Source organism: Vanessa atalanta, chromosome 7 (genome assembly GCF_905147765.1).
Source record: "Vanessa atalanta chromosome 7, ilVanAtal1.2, whole genome shotgun sequence".
In the NCBI taxonomy this organism is placed as follows: domain Eukaryota; kingdom Metazoa; phylum Arthropoda; class Insecta; order Lepidoptera; family Nymphalidae; genus Vanessa; species Vanessa atalanta.
Window position 1 is genome coordinate 89,144 of NC_061877.1, and position 17,114 is coordinate 106,257.

The following is a 17,114-nucleotide window of genomic DNA, read 5'->3' on the forward strand; positions in this document are numbered from 1 at the left end:
AAATTATATTAAGAATAAAATATTGACATAAGTTCGAACATAAGTACCACTTGTGTCATCATCGAATTGTTTTTAATTAAAATATTCTACGAGTGTAAAACCTTGTACCGCACTGATATGTTGCCATTCCGCGTGACCTAAACTGGATTTATATCCGATATCACTCGATTTTTTAAATTCATTAAAAAAAGGTATATGTATTATTACATAGAAATACATACAATTTTATCATTTAAAATGTTCGTCCACCAGATCCACGCGTCCGTAATGACAGAACAACAGATTGTTGAGTCATTGCCATTGGAGAAAGTTGTTTAATATCAGCAACAGCAAAACGTATTTGGAGGCGCAATGCTTTTAACACGTTATGTACTAAGCCATGTTTGTATATTAACAAGTGTCTCCTTAGCGGATTATTTTTTATATTTAATCAATATTCATTATATTTGTTTAATTTTGTTATTACTGAGTGATGAATGAATGTATTAATTTTTAAGAATCATCTTTGTAATGACTGTTTTAATAAAATACTAAGAAATAAAAGTTTAATGCAATTATAGTACGTATTCAATCTATCGTATGAAACATTCGTCATTGTTAAACAGAAAATGTATTCCTTAAATGTATTTGGAATTCAATTGACATTAATTATTTACATTTCCAAGAGTTTAGGGTAAAATCTTGGGTTTTACGACTAACCTGACAACAGAAAGAGACAGAAGGTACAAGAGCTCCTAAACCCTCATTAATGGAGAAGTTGCGCGTGCTAAATTAATTAAACGTCTTCGTTTCATTAAGTCCTGTATATTTGTAAAATGTACGAAAATAACAATCTAACTGATTCTAATTTTATTTGTGCAAACAATACTAAATATTTGCTACAATGTTTATTAATTTTATTATTTGAATATTTAATAAATTTAAAAATACTTGATCGAAGAAGGTTCACACAAGCGCGTTCACTCGTAACGCGCCGCGTTGTGGTGGGTAGGTAAATAGCGAAACTCAGTAGTTACTTTTCTTAGTTTTGCTTCTTTCAGAAAATTGCAAATTCAAGTATACCCTGCAAAATTTAAAGATCATGTATCAAAATGACCTGACCTGACATCTTTTATGAAATCGACTTCATTCGCATTTTATGACACACTCTTATAGAAGCTCTGATAGTAATCTTAATCTGTTCAAATAAAAAAATGGTTTTGAAGAAATTTCTCTTGAAAAATAGCGATCAAATGAAAATTCCTCTAGTGAGGAGGTGATTTATACAAAGATTGAGTAAGTGATGACTAGTCAATGTCCGTCTTTTGGGAATACCGGACACATGAGTCAGGGGCTTGTATAGCTTTCGGTTTCAATGAATTTAAAAAAAAATTAAACACTCATGTGTTGCTCGCCTTACCTTGTTGGATTGCACCTGCAATCTTCGATTGAAATTCGTTGGTTGGAAAAGACTGAGTTTCTTAGCGGTTCTTCTCTATAGTACTTAAATACCGGAACCAGTGGTTGCTTTACATTTGATACAATTAAGTAAAATAACGATTCAAACGTACTTGAATAAAGTATATTTTGATTTAATTTGATATGAACAATGTGATTTTATTTTATTTTAACCATAACCAACGACTCACCGTTAACGTCTTATTATTCTAATTTTCTTTATATTGTTTAAACATTGCTTGAGGACCTATATCGAACACATACATCTTCTCGGAACTTCAAACGAACTAAGACGAAGACTTATTTAATATTACAAAAACCGAATTTACATTTCTACAAATGGGTTTATTTCTTTCATAAAGAGTATTTCGAAGTTGGTTGAAAATTAATATCGCCTTAACCCATAAAACGTTTTGGGAGAAAAAGTCTATGAGCAAATTAGAATTGTAAATGTCGAATGCTTTGATCCGACAGACGAGGAATAAAATCCTTAACGAATGGAAACGAACTTGTTAAAGAGTCTTTATTGCGAAGAAAAATATCTCATAAGAATTCGGATCTTTGGTTAAAATATTACGTCATATTATTTTCATTAAAAAACTGCAATCGGCGCCGTCGGTTATGGGAAGATTTCCAAGGTGGGTGCAGGCGACGTTTAACACTGTTTATCGTCTCACTTCTCACTTACTTATAACGTTTAATCTTTGCCAATTAATCAATTAAAAATAAAAAATAAAAAACATTTATTCAATACAATATCTCATATTCTATTCGAGTAAATAGATGATAAAAAAAAATCGTTAAAAAAAATCCTGCATTTATAAATTACTGTTTTATAGCTAAGATGATCTAGTGGTCAGAACGCATGCATCTTAAGTGATGATTGTAGGATCAAACCCAGGCTGGCACCATTGACTTTTTATGTGCTTCATTTGTGTTCATAAGTCATTTGTGGAGTAAAACATCACGAGAGAACTTGTATGTGCGTCAATGGAATTTTGTCACATTGGGGTAGCTTGGTGGAATAAACTCCCCTTTAGAGGAGAGGAGGCTTTAGGACAATAAGGGATATTTACAGGCTTGTTATATATGATATAATTTAATCAGTGGAAAATTATAAACACGGGTATGTCCAGCCGGTTCTTCTCGTTAGGATCTTCATTTCGAACCTTGGATTTATATACTCGTATGATATAGTCACGAGTACTGATCACATGAAACAGAACTCTGTAAGAGCTCACTTATCTACATATACATATAAGAAAATTGGAATGTCTGTTTGTAATATTAAAATAACCGCTTTTAATTAAATGCATATGTATGTATACACGGTAAATTTATACTAAAATAAGTTGTTTTGAACGTTTGTCTGTTTGTTTGTTTCGGCTAATCTCTGAAGCGGATGGACCGATTCAGACGGGACTTTCACTGGCAAATAGCTGATGTAATAAGGAGTAACTTAGACTATAACAATAACTTTTTTGCTGAATTCAAACGCGCCCAGCTAGTACATAGTGAATGAAAATGAATACATACATACGCAAGATAGACTAAAACCATTATATTGTTACTTTTGTGCTCTTTCAATTAGTTAATTGTAGTTGGTGACGTGTAATTAACTACGATAGAACTGTTTCACCTGCGGTGCCATGACTATGTATAATTATATTACGAGGAAATGACTTTGAAAAGGGTCGTAGGATTATATTTTAAATGTTGATATTAAATTTTCTATACACGGCTTCTTGCTTTGTGCAAGAATAATAATTTTCTCCTGCAGATTAAATTTGCTTTTGAATATTATTTTCGAATTTAAACTTATTCCTCAATTTCCACCCGCCCGGCTTCACACGAGTACAATAAGTCTCTACATACGACTTTGAGATTCTAGGATAGTCTTAAAAACAAAAATCTACGGCTATGAAAGTTGAAATTCCCGACATATAAACCTTCCTCTTTAATCTCTCTGTTTATTTATGAAAACCGCATTAAAATCCGTTGCATAGTTTAAAAGATCTAAGCACACAGACGGCGGTAAAGGAATTTATTCTATATTATGTAGATATACAGACAAAATCTTTTCGTTCCACACGCATTCAAAGAAAACTAGATAAGTAAACCTATATAAACCCATGCCTTAGAAGACAGTCCCCCACTTTGGTGAGTTGTGGTCCACACGTGGACTTCAAAATCTATTGTACAGGATCATTCTACCAGACAAGATCTGGCGAGGAATCATATCGGATATATCATATGAAACAAATTAAAGAGACATCACGACGCGTGCCGGGCATCGGCAATAAACATTATAAAACTTAATCTCATAAAAGGAAATGAAATGGAGGAACGACACGTTGTTGTGTTGTCCCGAGTAAGTTTATTCGTAGACAATGTTGAATTTATGAACCGCTATCAGCAGTGCGGTCACGTAATTAAAAACTGTAGGGACAAGTTTAGCCGGCTGCGGCCAGAGCGAAACACTAGAAATCACGTGCGGGTTTTTAATTGACTTTCTTTGGATTGTAATCTTCTCCTAATAAGCGAGCGCCGTCCACGAAGCTACAGGATATTATTTTAAGTTTGTGCAGAATAGCTCGAGTCGCTTTTAATGTTATTTAATTAAACTAGAAAAAAATTGTTCAGATAGTTGTCCTATTATGGTTCCTACTGTAAATCAATCCGTTTCAAATTTATTGTTGAGATGTATCTTATTATTGATTTATGTTAAAGAGCCCTTCATTTTATTAAAATTAAGCAACTAGCTAATTCTTATATGAATATTAAATTAAAAATAGAAATGTATCCAGACGAGATCTAGAAAATAAAGTTATGTCAAAATTATCGATCGGTGAAATATATTTCCGTGTATGAGATTAGTCGGTACTATCTATATTAATATTTGCGTGCAGATTTAAGATAGATCCGATCGAAACCTGTCCACAATTACCGATCGTTAAAAAATAATGATATTTTAGTCGACAACCTATATCCGCAAAATTCGTATAATCGAGAGCGAAGTCGGGTTTTTATCCAGTTGGCACATAAAGTGACGTGACTGCGAACCGAAAACTAGTTAGTGCACTTATGTTAGTATGAACACAAAACGAGACAAAGGCATTGTCAAAAAGCGAAAGCGTAACGCTTAGCACAAACTAAAGAACTTCAAATATGAAATGAGTTTTGTGCCGAGTACGACAACCCCCTACTAATATTATAAGTGTGTTTGTTGGTTTATTCTTCTTTACGCGCAGAGATAGCTTAAGGACCGTAGAGTGGTGTAGGCTCTTCATCCCGGAAAATCCAAGCCGTGGATAAAAACGGAATGGTTTTATATACATACATAAACGAGAACTACCGCAGGTACTAGGAGTTACCGTTTTGTTTAGTGTTACGAGTTATAGGGTTTTGTTTGGAAATGAAATATTTTGATACGCAAGTTATATCAAAACGTAGTATCTTACTAGGAAAGATATTTCACACTTACTGAGCAAACTCATGTACTTATTATTAAACTATGAGATTTCAAGGAAGTTAGGTGTTGATACCACTCGATGTAATAAATAATATTCTAATAAAATAGAAAATAATGACAACAAAATACTAAAAATAATTGCTGTAATAAATCATAAATTCATTGCAATTCCGATTGTGTGAGGTGAGGGTTCGCTACAGTCACTACTATGAGTGACCGGTATGCTGTCTAATGTTATGGCTAACGTGCGTGTCATTTGTTTTCTTTTTCGTCATTATGCTCTTGAGAATTTCGTATGTTAACAACAGCTTATTTTTATATTGTTATGTTTTTCAAGGTTATATTAAAAAAAATTGTAAATATTTTACAGATAGATTTACAAACAGATAGTTTCATATGGCTTTATTAGAGTCCCATTTATTTCCCTTATGTATTCCCTTTTGCTCGGTAAACGTTACCGTTAAAAATAACCTACAACATACACAGATTTTCTCTTTTTTTCAATAATAATAGAAACCTTACCTAACGTCGTTCTGAACTTGTTATGATTTTTTGCTAACAAGATATTTATCGGTAAATAAATAATAACGCCCCAATCAAGCAAGCTCAACGACGTATATCCACCTGTTAAAGCATTTTTCAACACTCAGCTTAGTGTGGGTTTCATTAATATGTTAACCTTCTCAGTCGCACTAGACATAAATTATACACTAGTTAAGCACCTGGAAAATCTGCGGCAACGAAAAGTTGCATGGATTTGAATCCGCAAAACTCGGTCAGGACCTACGTTTTCTACAAGATAGGACGTGGTGCTCAAGTTAGATGAAAAAACATCCAGCAGTTCAAAAGATCGATTTATTGTATCAACGTCTGTTTATTGAAGATAAATTAATTGTTCCAAGGGGCGCGCTCTAATTAGGACTATTTAAGTAAATAAAATGTGTTCAAAGAGATTCACTAAACAAATAGTCGGTAATGCCTTACATAAAATTCTTCTCGTTGTAAATCCGAGTAAGCCTCATGTAAAATACTCCCCACCATTATTTCGCGGTGTACGATCAAATAGACTTCAAACGACGGCCACTTCCAATATTTATTCGGGAGTTCACCCAGTCCAGTAACACCGATGGCTACGTTGAGATTACGATTAAATTATTCAATCTCGGTTTTGCTTTCTCGTCTATTTATTAGCTTATGTATTTACTAAATACAGTTTTGAGAACTTTTGTGAATCAATATAGAGATTTATAATATTATTTTTTATCGTTACCTATTGATAAATACCTGAGATATTTTACTACGTTGTAACGTTTGGGAGTATTTAAATGGGACTTATACTCACTAATAAGAATTTATCGTGCCATGGATAGAATAGCCCGCATTTTTCAACTTCGTTCCTAGGGTCCTCTCCAAGGTACGCTCGGCACTGTCATGAACAGCTCGCGGATCAGGCAGAAAACAGTAGTAGGACGGAAACGCTGCCCTTCTAATTGAAACAACCATAACTGCACAGAATATGATTTCGAGATAATGGCGCTTAAAGTTTTTTACGGAAAATTTGGTGTCAGTACTATAGTTTAAGATAAAAACAATATTTCTTTATTTTATTGGATAGTAACGACCCTTGTCTTTAAAGTAGTACTAATTTTAATGAGATATAATTATTTGTTTATTTTTTAAATAGCAAATAATCTTTATGTGTAGTAAATTTTAATTTTATAATGTACAATGCCTAAGCATGAGTGCCGTATGTGACGGGGTTCCGGTTCTTATATCTAGGAATTGCTGTTACGGTGTTTAACAAATAAACATTTCTAAATATTTACTAGCCATATAAGCGGTAACTGTACTCTAACTAATTACAAATCAGTAAAAAAAAAATATATTGAATCGTAAATAAAAATCTTTAACAAGTTTTCTTTATATGGATTTATTACAAAACATAAACAAAAACTTAAACTTTTACTTTTTAAGTAATTAACTAGTGGAAGGCACTTTTGAAATCATATGGTTTGAGTCTCATTTTTTTGGGCGTCTTCTTTCCTAGTCTCTATCACTTGGTTTTGTACATATATCTGTATTTATCTTTTGACTTTTAGTATTATGTTTATTATTGTGTGCCTCTCTAAATCTAGTGTATTTCTCTTGATTCCGTGTTTCCTCATTTTTAGTCATTCATTCTTCATTTTGAACATCTTTACTATCATGTGTCTGCTGGTTTGCATCCTCGGTATTTTTTCCGTGTCTTATTCCACAGTCATTGCCTCCTTCCTCAATTAATGTTTTCTGTTCATATATGATTTTGATCTCTTTACTCTCTATTTTCATCATCTAAACCACTCGTTTCATTTGCTTCAGAAATATAATCGCTGTCTTTGTCATTACCTGAATCATAAAAAATATCAATATTTTTGTCAAAAACTTCGTTTTCGACATTCTAAATCTATACCGGATTGATCGAAATATTTCATTTTCAACAAATTTTTATCTTATATTATATTGTATAAAATTTCATATTTACTTGCATGATATGGGCTCCTTTTGAAAGGGTTTTTTAAATATATTTTTAATATCAGTTGATTTAGTTTTGCATAAAGATGAATTATTTTCTACACTCAAAATAAAGTTGTTTTTGTTTTTTTCTGTGTCTACCTCACTAAGTATCGATAAGTAATGTTATCTACATTGGGCTTAATTGTTAAAGTAAGTATCTCTCGGTCTCATCAGTCTTGGGACGCCATTTGACGGCAACAAAAATATTTGAAAGAAATGTTAATAATATGTATAACGCCAAAATAATAAAGGATTTTATACAAGTTCTTATAGACCTACTATCACACTACACTATCACCAACAAAACATATTATGCTACATTTATCATTCATGCCAACTAAATACAATCATATTAAGCAATTACATCCAAAATAAGATAAAATAATTTAATAAAAATATTTGTTGAATTGGCTTAGAACCATTGTTATTATATAAATAATAATAAATATTAACTTACGTTTCCCGCGCCTCACACATTCAAATAACGCACATGCAACCCACGAACTCTAGCGATACACCGTCCGCTAAGCACATACCTCAACCCCTTGCGTCTTAAAACCAATAATTTTACTACATATAAAAGCCGTATAACCGCGTTTACGGTTTTTATATTTAGGAAAAAATATCAAATAGGTTATTGCTTACTAAATACGACAACGGTAAAGATCAAATACCCTTGTTTTCAGTAGTAAATAAGTGCGGTAATGAGTCCTATCATTATGCAAAAGGACCGTAAGTTGTTGTTACTGTTGTTATGTTTAGTATTAGCCTTGCACAGTTTATGAATATAGTTCAGATATCAGCGGTATATCATCTTACGGTCTTTATATTTGGTACACATTTTTAACGAATGATCAAGCTCATTCAAACATTTTAAGCATAACAAACGTAGGCGATCTTACGGTATTTAAATTTAGCAACAAACATAAAAATATGTAATTACGGCGCTTATGCTAAACATTAACTCGGTTTCTGTAAGTTTTATCAAAAACATCATAAAGAAGAGATTGTAGATCTCATCACGCTGATTCCGAATCTAGTATTAACTCATTTTTCATAAAAATCGTACTTACGGTCGTCTCAATTAGCAGGGCAGAACGTACGGCAGCAGCAATAAATTGGGGGAGATCCACATCGACGTCAGGCTGTGCGATATTTATTAATTTATCTGAGATACGATATGTTTCTGATAAAAACCTGTCCTTGTTTGCTGATTGATTGATTGCTCATTAAACATTAAATAGAGCGTAATTTATAACGCTATAACTTATATATTAATCTGAGTGACGTTCCCAATATAGATATACTGTCACGGTGAACGAATATCGTTTTAATAATTTGAAAATAAATCAATCAATCTTGATGACTTATGATGATGGGTCAACAATCTGAGACAAATCAGCCGCAGGACAAACGGTTGTTATGGTCACCAAAGTTTGAAGTATAAGACCGCCTCGACTTCTCAATTTCTTGTACAGACCCTCATGGCCAGAGACAGGGCATTTTGTCTCCTTATTACAAAAAAAATATGTTGCAATGCCTGTGCAAGTGACCTTCATATACGAGATATCTAATATTGATTACCATGTGCCCCGTTGGTTTTGTGATATTTCTTGAATTGTTCGCAGTTTATTCGTCTGCCGCCGCCGCTAAACTTCAATTTTGTATAACATTGATCCAGTTTGAAGTGAGTGAGTCGGTATAATGGATATACCTAATTATTATATCTCTATTCAATTTTTAAATGCGTAATAATTAAATAAAAAAATAATTATAGTTTCAAAATGGTTTTACGAGTTGCTTGAAAATGAATGTATCAGAAATTTTATAGTTGTGGATATTTTGATTAAATTCGTAAAAACAAAAGAAAGAAGAAAACACTATAAAGGCAGTCGAGTGCAGGCTACCGCTTATAATAATTAGTCAGCCAAATACGACACTGATATTGTAAGAAATGTTTCACTGCACTAATAAATACAACCTATTTTTAAAATCAAGTTACATAATATATTAATTAAAGAGTCAAACTTAGAATGTTGAAGATAAAAGATCACAGGTACAATTAGAACTATCTAATGGACATAGCGACAAACCGTAAACACAGACAAAACAACACCAAGCGAGTTGTACACGTCACAAGTGCCGATGGAAATGTGTAAGTACTCACACTTCTTAGTTTTTCCAAATAATCGTAATCGGCTTAAATAGAATCTCCATACGAATGTGTTCATGTTCGATTCGAGAAGGATATACTATCGTTAGCGTTTATACCGAGTATTGATATACTAGTATGGAGGTCCGGCAAAGCCTGTAGCTATACATGCTTTAGTTATGGAGAGGCTCTGCTCAAGTACTTACTAGCATTGTCTGTAATTAAGCTGGCTTATACGGCTTCCACATGTGCTCATGAACGCCTGGTCGTATTGGTCGGTTTCAATGATTCAAGAAAATCCGAGTCTAGAGTTTAAAAATAAAATTATATAAATTCGATAATACATATTGGACAACATCACATACATTACTCTGATTCCAATGTAAGTAGCTAAAGCACTTGTGTTATGGAAAATCAGAAGTAGCGACGGTACCACTTAAACCCAGACCCAAGACAACATAGGAAACTAATGAACTTTTTCTACATCGACTCGGCCGGGAATCGAAGCCGGGAACTCGGAGTGGCGTACCCATGAAAACCGGTGTACACACTACTCGACCACGGAGGTCGTCGTTGGCATTTATTTCTCTTTTTGTAGAAGACGAGGCTGATTGACAAATATTTAGGATATAGGTGTCGATGGACTTTTAGTCAGGTTTCAAATTTTTATTTTGAAATCCTTTTTGCTTCTGTCCCACTGCTGGACAAAGTTATATCCTCTTCTTAAAAGTAGGAGCCTTCTTGAGTAAATTAGATTTTGATTTTCGAGAATATCCTTAACAACTTGTAAGAATATCGGTCTTTATCCTATTAACATTCGATGTCTAAAGGAGCTAGCATTGCAAGTATCAATTGGAGGGATAGACGGGATTTTTTGGAGACGAACAATTTCCCTTTAAAGTTAACATTCACTACAATCTTTAGAACTTAAATATATTCAAAAACATATTGAAAAGAAACGATAATCTTCCAAGACTAAATCCGCGCATTTTATTATCTATATAATATAATGTTGAATTGAATAATTATTTATTTAGCGAAAGATCTCAATTTTTATATATTCAACTTAGTATAATAATATTTTCTTTACAATTCGGTCTTGCGATATGGACTACATTCATATGTTCGGGATCTAGGAGTTAAGTCCTGTCAAAGTTGTCAATAGTTAATAAGTTTAATTTACGTCCAGCGAAGCGTGCTTGTTAGCTAGTTTAGTATAAGAACAACTAGCTGAGTCAGTGTTAACAATATCAAAATATACTTTATTGAAGTTGTTCTTACGAGCACTTAGTAAATGGCCAAGAAAGATTGATAAGAACTGAACCGGCTGATTAAAAAATCCTTAAATTTGAACGTAAGTATTGTAATATTAAATATATTCCGCTATCTGAACTTGGCTAGATTGTACGGCTGCAAACACGAGGACCCTGTTTCGTTATCACTATAAAGTTACGGTCTTGTTTAACTACTAATTACAATATATACAAGCTGTAATTACAGAGTCCCCCGGCATAAGCCCTCTCTTACACGCTACTCATCAAAGACCAAGATATTTAGACATAGACAGTCTTACTACTTTTGACTAATTGTAATATTCCTAACAGTTTCGGGTCACATTCAATTTTTAAGTAGCAATCCCGACTTGTAAAACGTAAGCACATCTAATGCCTTAGTTATTTTAACATATTTAAAAAAATGCTTGTTCATAAGTACAATTACAAGTGGCAAGATACGAAGAAGGTAGAAGATTCCTACACATACAACACGAGCGCCTCGCGCTTGCTGGGATTTGTATCAATCAGGAAGATAAGCCAAGTAAGTTTGCGATTGTTATTCCTGTGCTATGTTTATGGTGTCCTATTTTTCATTTAAAAGAAATCTACAGAAATCGTAGCAAATTATTTTAATTTGTGAAAGTATACAACTTCAGTCAGTCAGGTTTTTTTTTAACAAACAATACATACTCAAAAATTAAAACAAAAAAGTTTACCTTAATTGATTTTATATGAGCGGGTTCATGCAACCTACGAAGGAATAGAGAATGCTTCCATGTCTGCGCAAACATATAACAATTAGTTATATACTAATTCGGACAACATTGATGGAAGACTATAAGTTAAGCGTTTTAATACATTTAAAACTAAACTCGCTCAGGATATTACGATAATAATTAAGAAAATAAATGTGTTGGGAGGGCATTCAATTCCGTTTACATTTTGTTATCTTAGTCGCATACTTTTATATGTTTAAGTTCTCATAGAAGTGAATTGTCTTGTCTTATTTGACGATAAGTATATCTAACGCGATATGTTTCGTGTGAAATGGCTAGTCGGTTAGCGCTAGGTTAGTTTTCAATTGTCATTATTAATATCTACTCAACCCAAGCGCATCGTTCAGATTATCGCCACCCAGTTTGTACGAATTTTGAATTCGTACCAATTTGGAAATGTTGGAAATATAACCGATGAATACCTCACGGCTCCGGCTCCATTAGAAAGCTCATTACGGGTCACGGAACCCAAAACTTGTTATTAAAATCCATTCAATTATGTAGTATTGTTTTTGCTTCTTAATTACCTTTTCTAAGCGTAGGATTATTCTCTCAGCACTGTTACACGGCTGACTTAATAAATCATAATTGTAGAGACAAAGGTCGTTAATCCTTGTTGGTTTTAATCACCGACCCCTATTTAATCTGAGCTCCGATAAAAGCGCTTAATTAAAACGCTCCCTTTAATATTCACACATCAATTTAGTGGATGCCTAGTTTTTTGGTCTTAATGGTATACAGACGAAGATCATTGCATATCGAAGATATTTGTCTTTTAAAAAAGTGAACTGGCCGAAGCCAGGTGACTCTGAGCTTAGGGTTCCAAGCGGGGCAAGTATCATGGCGTTTTCGTGTGCTTATGTTTATAATTAATTTCTTTATTGGTGGTGAACAGTCATTTCGTGGAGACACCGAAAAATAATCCGATGGAGTACATTTCAAATCTTCTCGTCAAAAATGGACGTTTATTGGCGTTATTTTTATGTTTACTGAGTACGATCTAGTACAGATGAGTTACTGTGCTATTATTAAATATTTTACTAGTGACCGCATAGTGGTCAGTTTGCAAGTTTCGAACAATCATTTTTAAATTATTTTTTTTTTCAATTTTTTAATAACGATAGTTCGCTACACTGGCTGATAAACAGACGAGAAAAAAGTATTGAACTGATTTGTCTACGCATATTATTATAATTATGTACACCATGGCATTATTATATACATGTGTCTAATTTATAATTTAACTTTATTACAAATTAATAAGAAAAGTACCATACTAAGCATAATCAAAATATTCTTTATTCGAGTATGCTTCATTATAAATACGAAAGATTTTTTATTATATTTTTAGGATAAGAATAATTTTGACTTAGAATAATATGTATGTTTGTTGCAGCAAGTAATAACAATCGATGTAGGACCAGCCGTGGTTGAATACTGAAGTCGTATTTGAGTCGCATAAAAGTGGCAACAAAAACGCTCAATACTCCAGCACCTCTGTGCATAATGAAATTATAAATATCTGCGAGGATATCTTCAAGATACCCAGTGTAGGGAAGTCAGTTTTATCAGTAGGTACTGATTGACGAAACAATAGACATTTCTAGAACTGAACATCGTTACATTTACGTTAACGTTACATTTTCGGTAGCTTTCTACAATTTTTCCTTATTTCTGATCTTACTGGCGAAGGCAATCGTGCACAATTAACCGGTTCGAAATCAATGGAATAGATACTACAAGTTGTGTTGGTAAAGGCTTTTATGGTGCTTCAGCGATGAGTGGAAGTTTCAGCGGTGCGCAAACTGTAATAAGGAGAAAATTTCCACGAGCACTTTACTTTTATTGTAATGCCCATTCACTTAATTTGCAAAATGTGGAGCCTATTTAAGGGTTCAGGTACTAAAACTTGTGTCGGGATTTTTTTTCACACATTTGCACTACGTTCGACCGTACTGACAGAATCAATCAAAAAATTCTTGACACAAAATATTAATAGCAATGTGTGAAGACATAAGTCTCGACTCATCGAGGTGCGCTGCGTTTGAATGAAATTCTTTTGCCTATAACGCATGCTTTGAAAAGCATTAACTAATTGCTGGTCACGATTCAATGTTTAGATTTTCTCATCAATCTAAACATAGCCAACAATTTGGTTGATGTTTTTTTCAATAATAATCAATTTTTGTAAATGCTACAGAAGCTTAGAGCCAGCACTTGTGACCTGCAGTCTTCTTTTATGGCCCTAAATTTTGAAGTGAAGTTTATAGTGTGGCAAGCGAAATGGTCAAAAACAGTTACTGCGCAAGGGCCCACTAAGCCACTACTACTAAAGCTCTGGACAACTGCAAGGTAGTAATGTTACCCATGATTAAAAAGTTTCTCGTAAACATGTAGCGTCTACATCAACACTAGAGCATACTTTACCTCGTTGAGGAGGCTGAAACATTTTTGAGGAACAGCACTGAACAGTCACGACTAACTAGATAAGTCTTAAAGAGATTTCACCGTGACGAACTCATTATAAAATTATATATACTCATTAATATTATGTATTATTATTTATTATATGTTATCCTTACAAAAAAAAGGCAAAAGCAGCTACTAATATAAGTCTTTGTTGAATCACATTGTGACAGGTATATAGTAGGATATGTGAGGTTTAGTTTTTGATATAAACAAATGAAAGAAAATAAAAAGCGGCCAAGTGCGAGTCGGACTTGCCCATGAGTTCCGTAGCAGCAAGTAACAAGGTTAACTATGTTTATGATTTTTTATTTGTTTTTATATTTGAGTTGATTGAATGAAAGGTAAAATGCGGTTTACGATTTATGACGTATTAAAAAAAACTAAAAACTACTTACATCTAGTAAGTAGTTTTATTCTCGTTCAAACCAATTTTCGGTGGAAGTTTGCATGGTACACCATATATTTTTTTAGTTTTATCATTCTCTTATTTTAGAAGTTACAGGGACACACATTATACTACTTTGGAAGTGTCTCTCGCACTAACTATTCAGCTTAGAAAAAAAAGATACTAGAAACTTTAATATCATTTTTGGAGACTTATCCATAGATATCCCACAGGAAGGGGATTAATGAAAAAAAATTTTTTTGAGTTTCAGTTAAAAATATGGGGAATCCTCAAAATTTATTGATTTTTTTCAATTTTGTGCGAAAATCTTTATGCGGTTCACAGAAAACATCTACTTACCAAATTTCAACAGTGTAGTTCTTATAGTTTCAGAAAATAGTGGCTGTGACATACGGACGAACAGACAGACAGACATGACGAATCGATGAGTGTTCCGTTTTTTGCTATTTGGCTACTGAACCTTAAAAATCATCACTCGGGGCAGTTCTCTGACGAACGACGGCAAAACAATAAAACTCGTCGATACAAAAAAACGTATGGGCGCTTTGTAGACCTCGAATGTGTGTGCTGAATATTTCGAAAAGAAATATAATGTGTTCGAATATGATATCTATATAAAACTGCAATATATGCTTTAAAAATATTACATAAATAAAAATCACATTTATATCTAGTTACGAAGACTGGAGCCGACATGGTCCTGTGAATACGTAAATTCTAACTAGAGAGATTTTAAGGTGCATTGGTGACACACCAAAATATTGACTGGGATTCTTAAGGTTCTATGTGAGCTTATTTAGGAAATCGAGACACGATTGCTCTAATATGATAATCATCAATTAAATTTTAAACGTGTTCTGGAAGAATAAAACCAGAGGAGCCTTACCCAATGTCTGGTACTAATTTATTTAAAAATAAATAGAGAAAATATGTATTCGACTCAATTCACAACTAAAACAAGTCTTCATGTTAAAATTTAAAATTTATAAAGGATGAGCTAAAGTCTAGTTCGAGAAATGTATTCTGAAAGCCTAAGCTACAGGGAATCCTTAAAAAATATTAATTTTTAAACATTCTTTGTAGATTCATAAAATATTTAAGAAATCTCTCGTCTTTTGTTACATATTACAGGAATTGCTCGGGATAAGAAATGTCGACAAAAAGGCTTTTAGGTTTCCATTGTTTTATGTAACAATGAGTCGTCGAGGCAATTGTGAGGCGATACAGACGCGGCCGCCGTCGCCCGCTCTTTATTTGCCTCGGTGACATCCATGCGCTCTGATTTTTACATTGTGTCTATTTGTACAGCAACTTCCTCTATTTTAATTCGATTACAGTTCACATTCACTCATTTCAAATCGCTTCTTAGAAGCTTAGATCGCTTCTCTTCTTGGAAGGTATTCCAAGAGTGTTCTATATAGTTTTACATCCACCAAAGAAAAAGTATAACGCACCATCACTTCAAAGTTGAGCGATGTGTTCTTTTTAGAACTTTTTGTTTTACTTCTATTTATAAGCATGCTGAGTTTGTTCCACTCAATCAATTGTTAAAATGTTGTCCACATTTCTGATGTTTTGACATTACTATAATAAAATTAAAATCATTAATTGAATATATTTTGGTTAAAATAAAAACTTGTTTTTAATAATTTAATAGATTATTTATCGGGTTTTTCCGACATGTCGACAGAGTTGCATCGGGCTGTTCTACTCAGTTCGAGTAAATTTGTTTTTATTATATCACTAGCCTTCCGTCCCGTCTTCACGAAATTGTCGGCTTTTCGAATATAATATGTATGTCGTATACATATAAACTTTCCTCTTGAATCGCCCGACTTATGAAGAAAAACCGCATTAAAATCCGGCACGTAGTTAAAAAGATCTAAGCGTACAGACGATGGGAATCGACTTTTTTGGACTATTTAGACTATACTGTATACATAAACCTTCTTTTCTCTTCTTCTTTTTATTATAATCGCGGTAGTAATTATTTGTTGACGTATATTTATAATTTTGCTGATATATTGTATATCAAATATAATGTAATACTCCGTAATTCCACAGATCTATATGATGATAGCGACCATATGACCACTGATAGGGATTCGATCTACTCTAAAGCGTAGTCGCCGCGTTGCGCTTAATTATTTGAACATATAAAGAAATTAATAGCTTTTGAGTACCTTAATAAGAACATGTATTTTGATAATGTATTCCAAAGTAACTCCACTTTAATGCCCTCACAGTATTATGCGAGCCTGCGTATTACATACTTTCGAACTTTTACCAGTGCTGTCGTCTTCAATATATGTACTCGCATGCCTCTACGTGAGTTAACTTTGAAACAGACCTCGGAATACAGTTTTGTTTATTTCTATCTCGAGAATATACAATTTAATATACAACATAATGATATTTGTGATGCATAAAATGTAGTTTTATTTACGGTTTCAATGAACAATAATGTGTGTGCGGCTTAACTACATAATGTTTTAGATCACACGTATTACAGCGCGTTGACGGTGAATGAATTGGTATATTTTCCTTGCTGCGCTTATAGGTGACGGTAACCTCT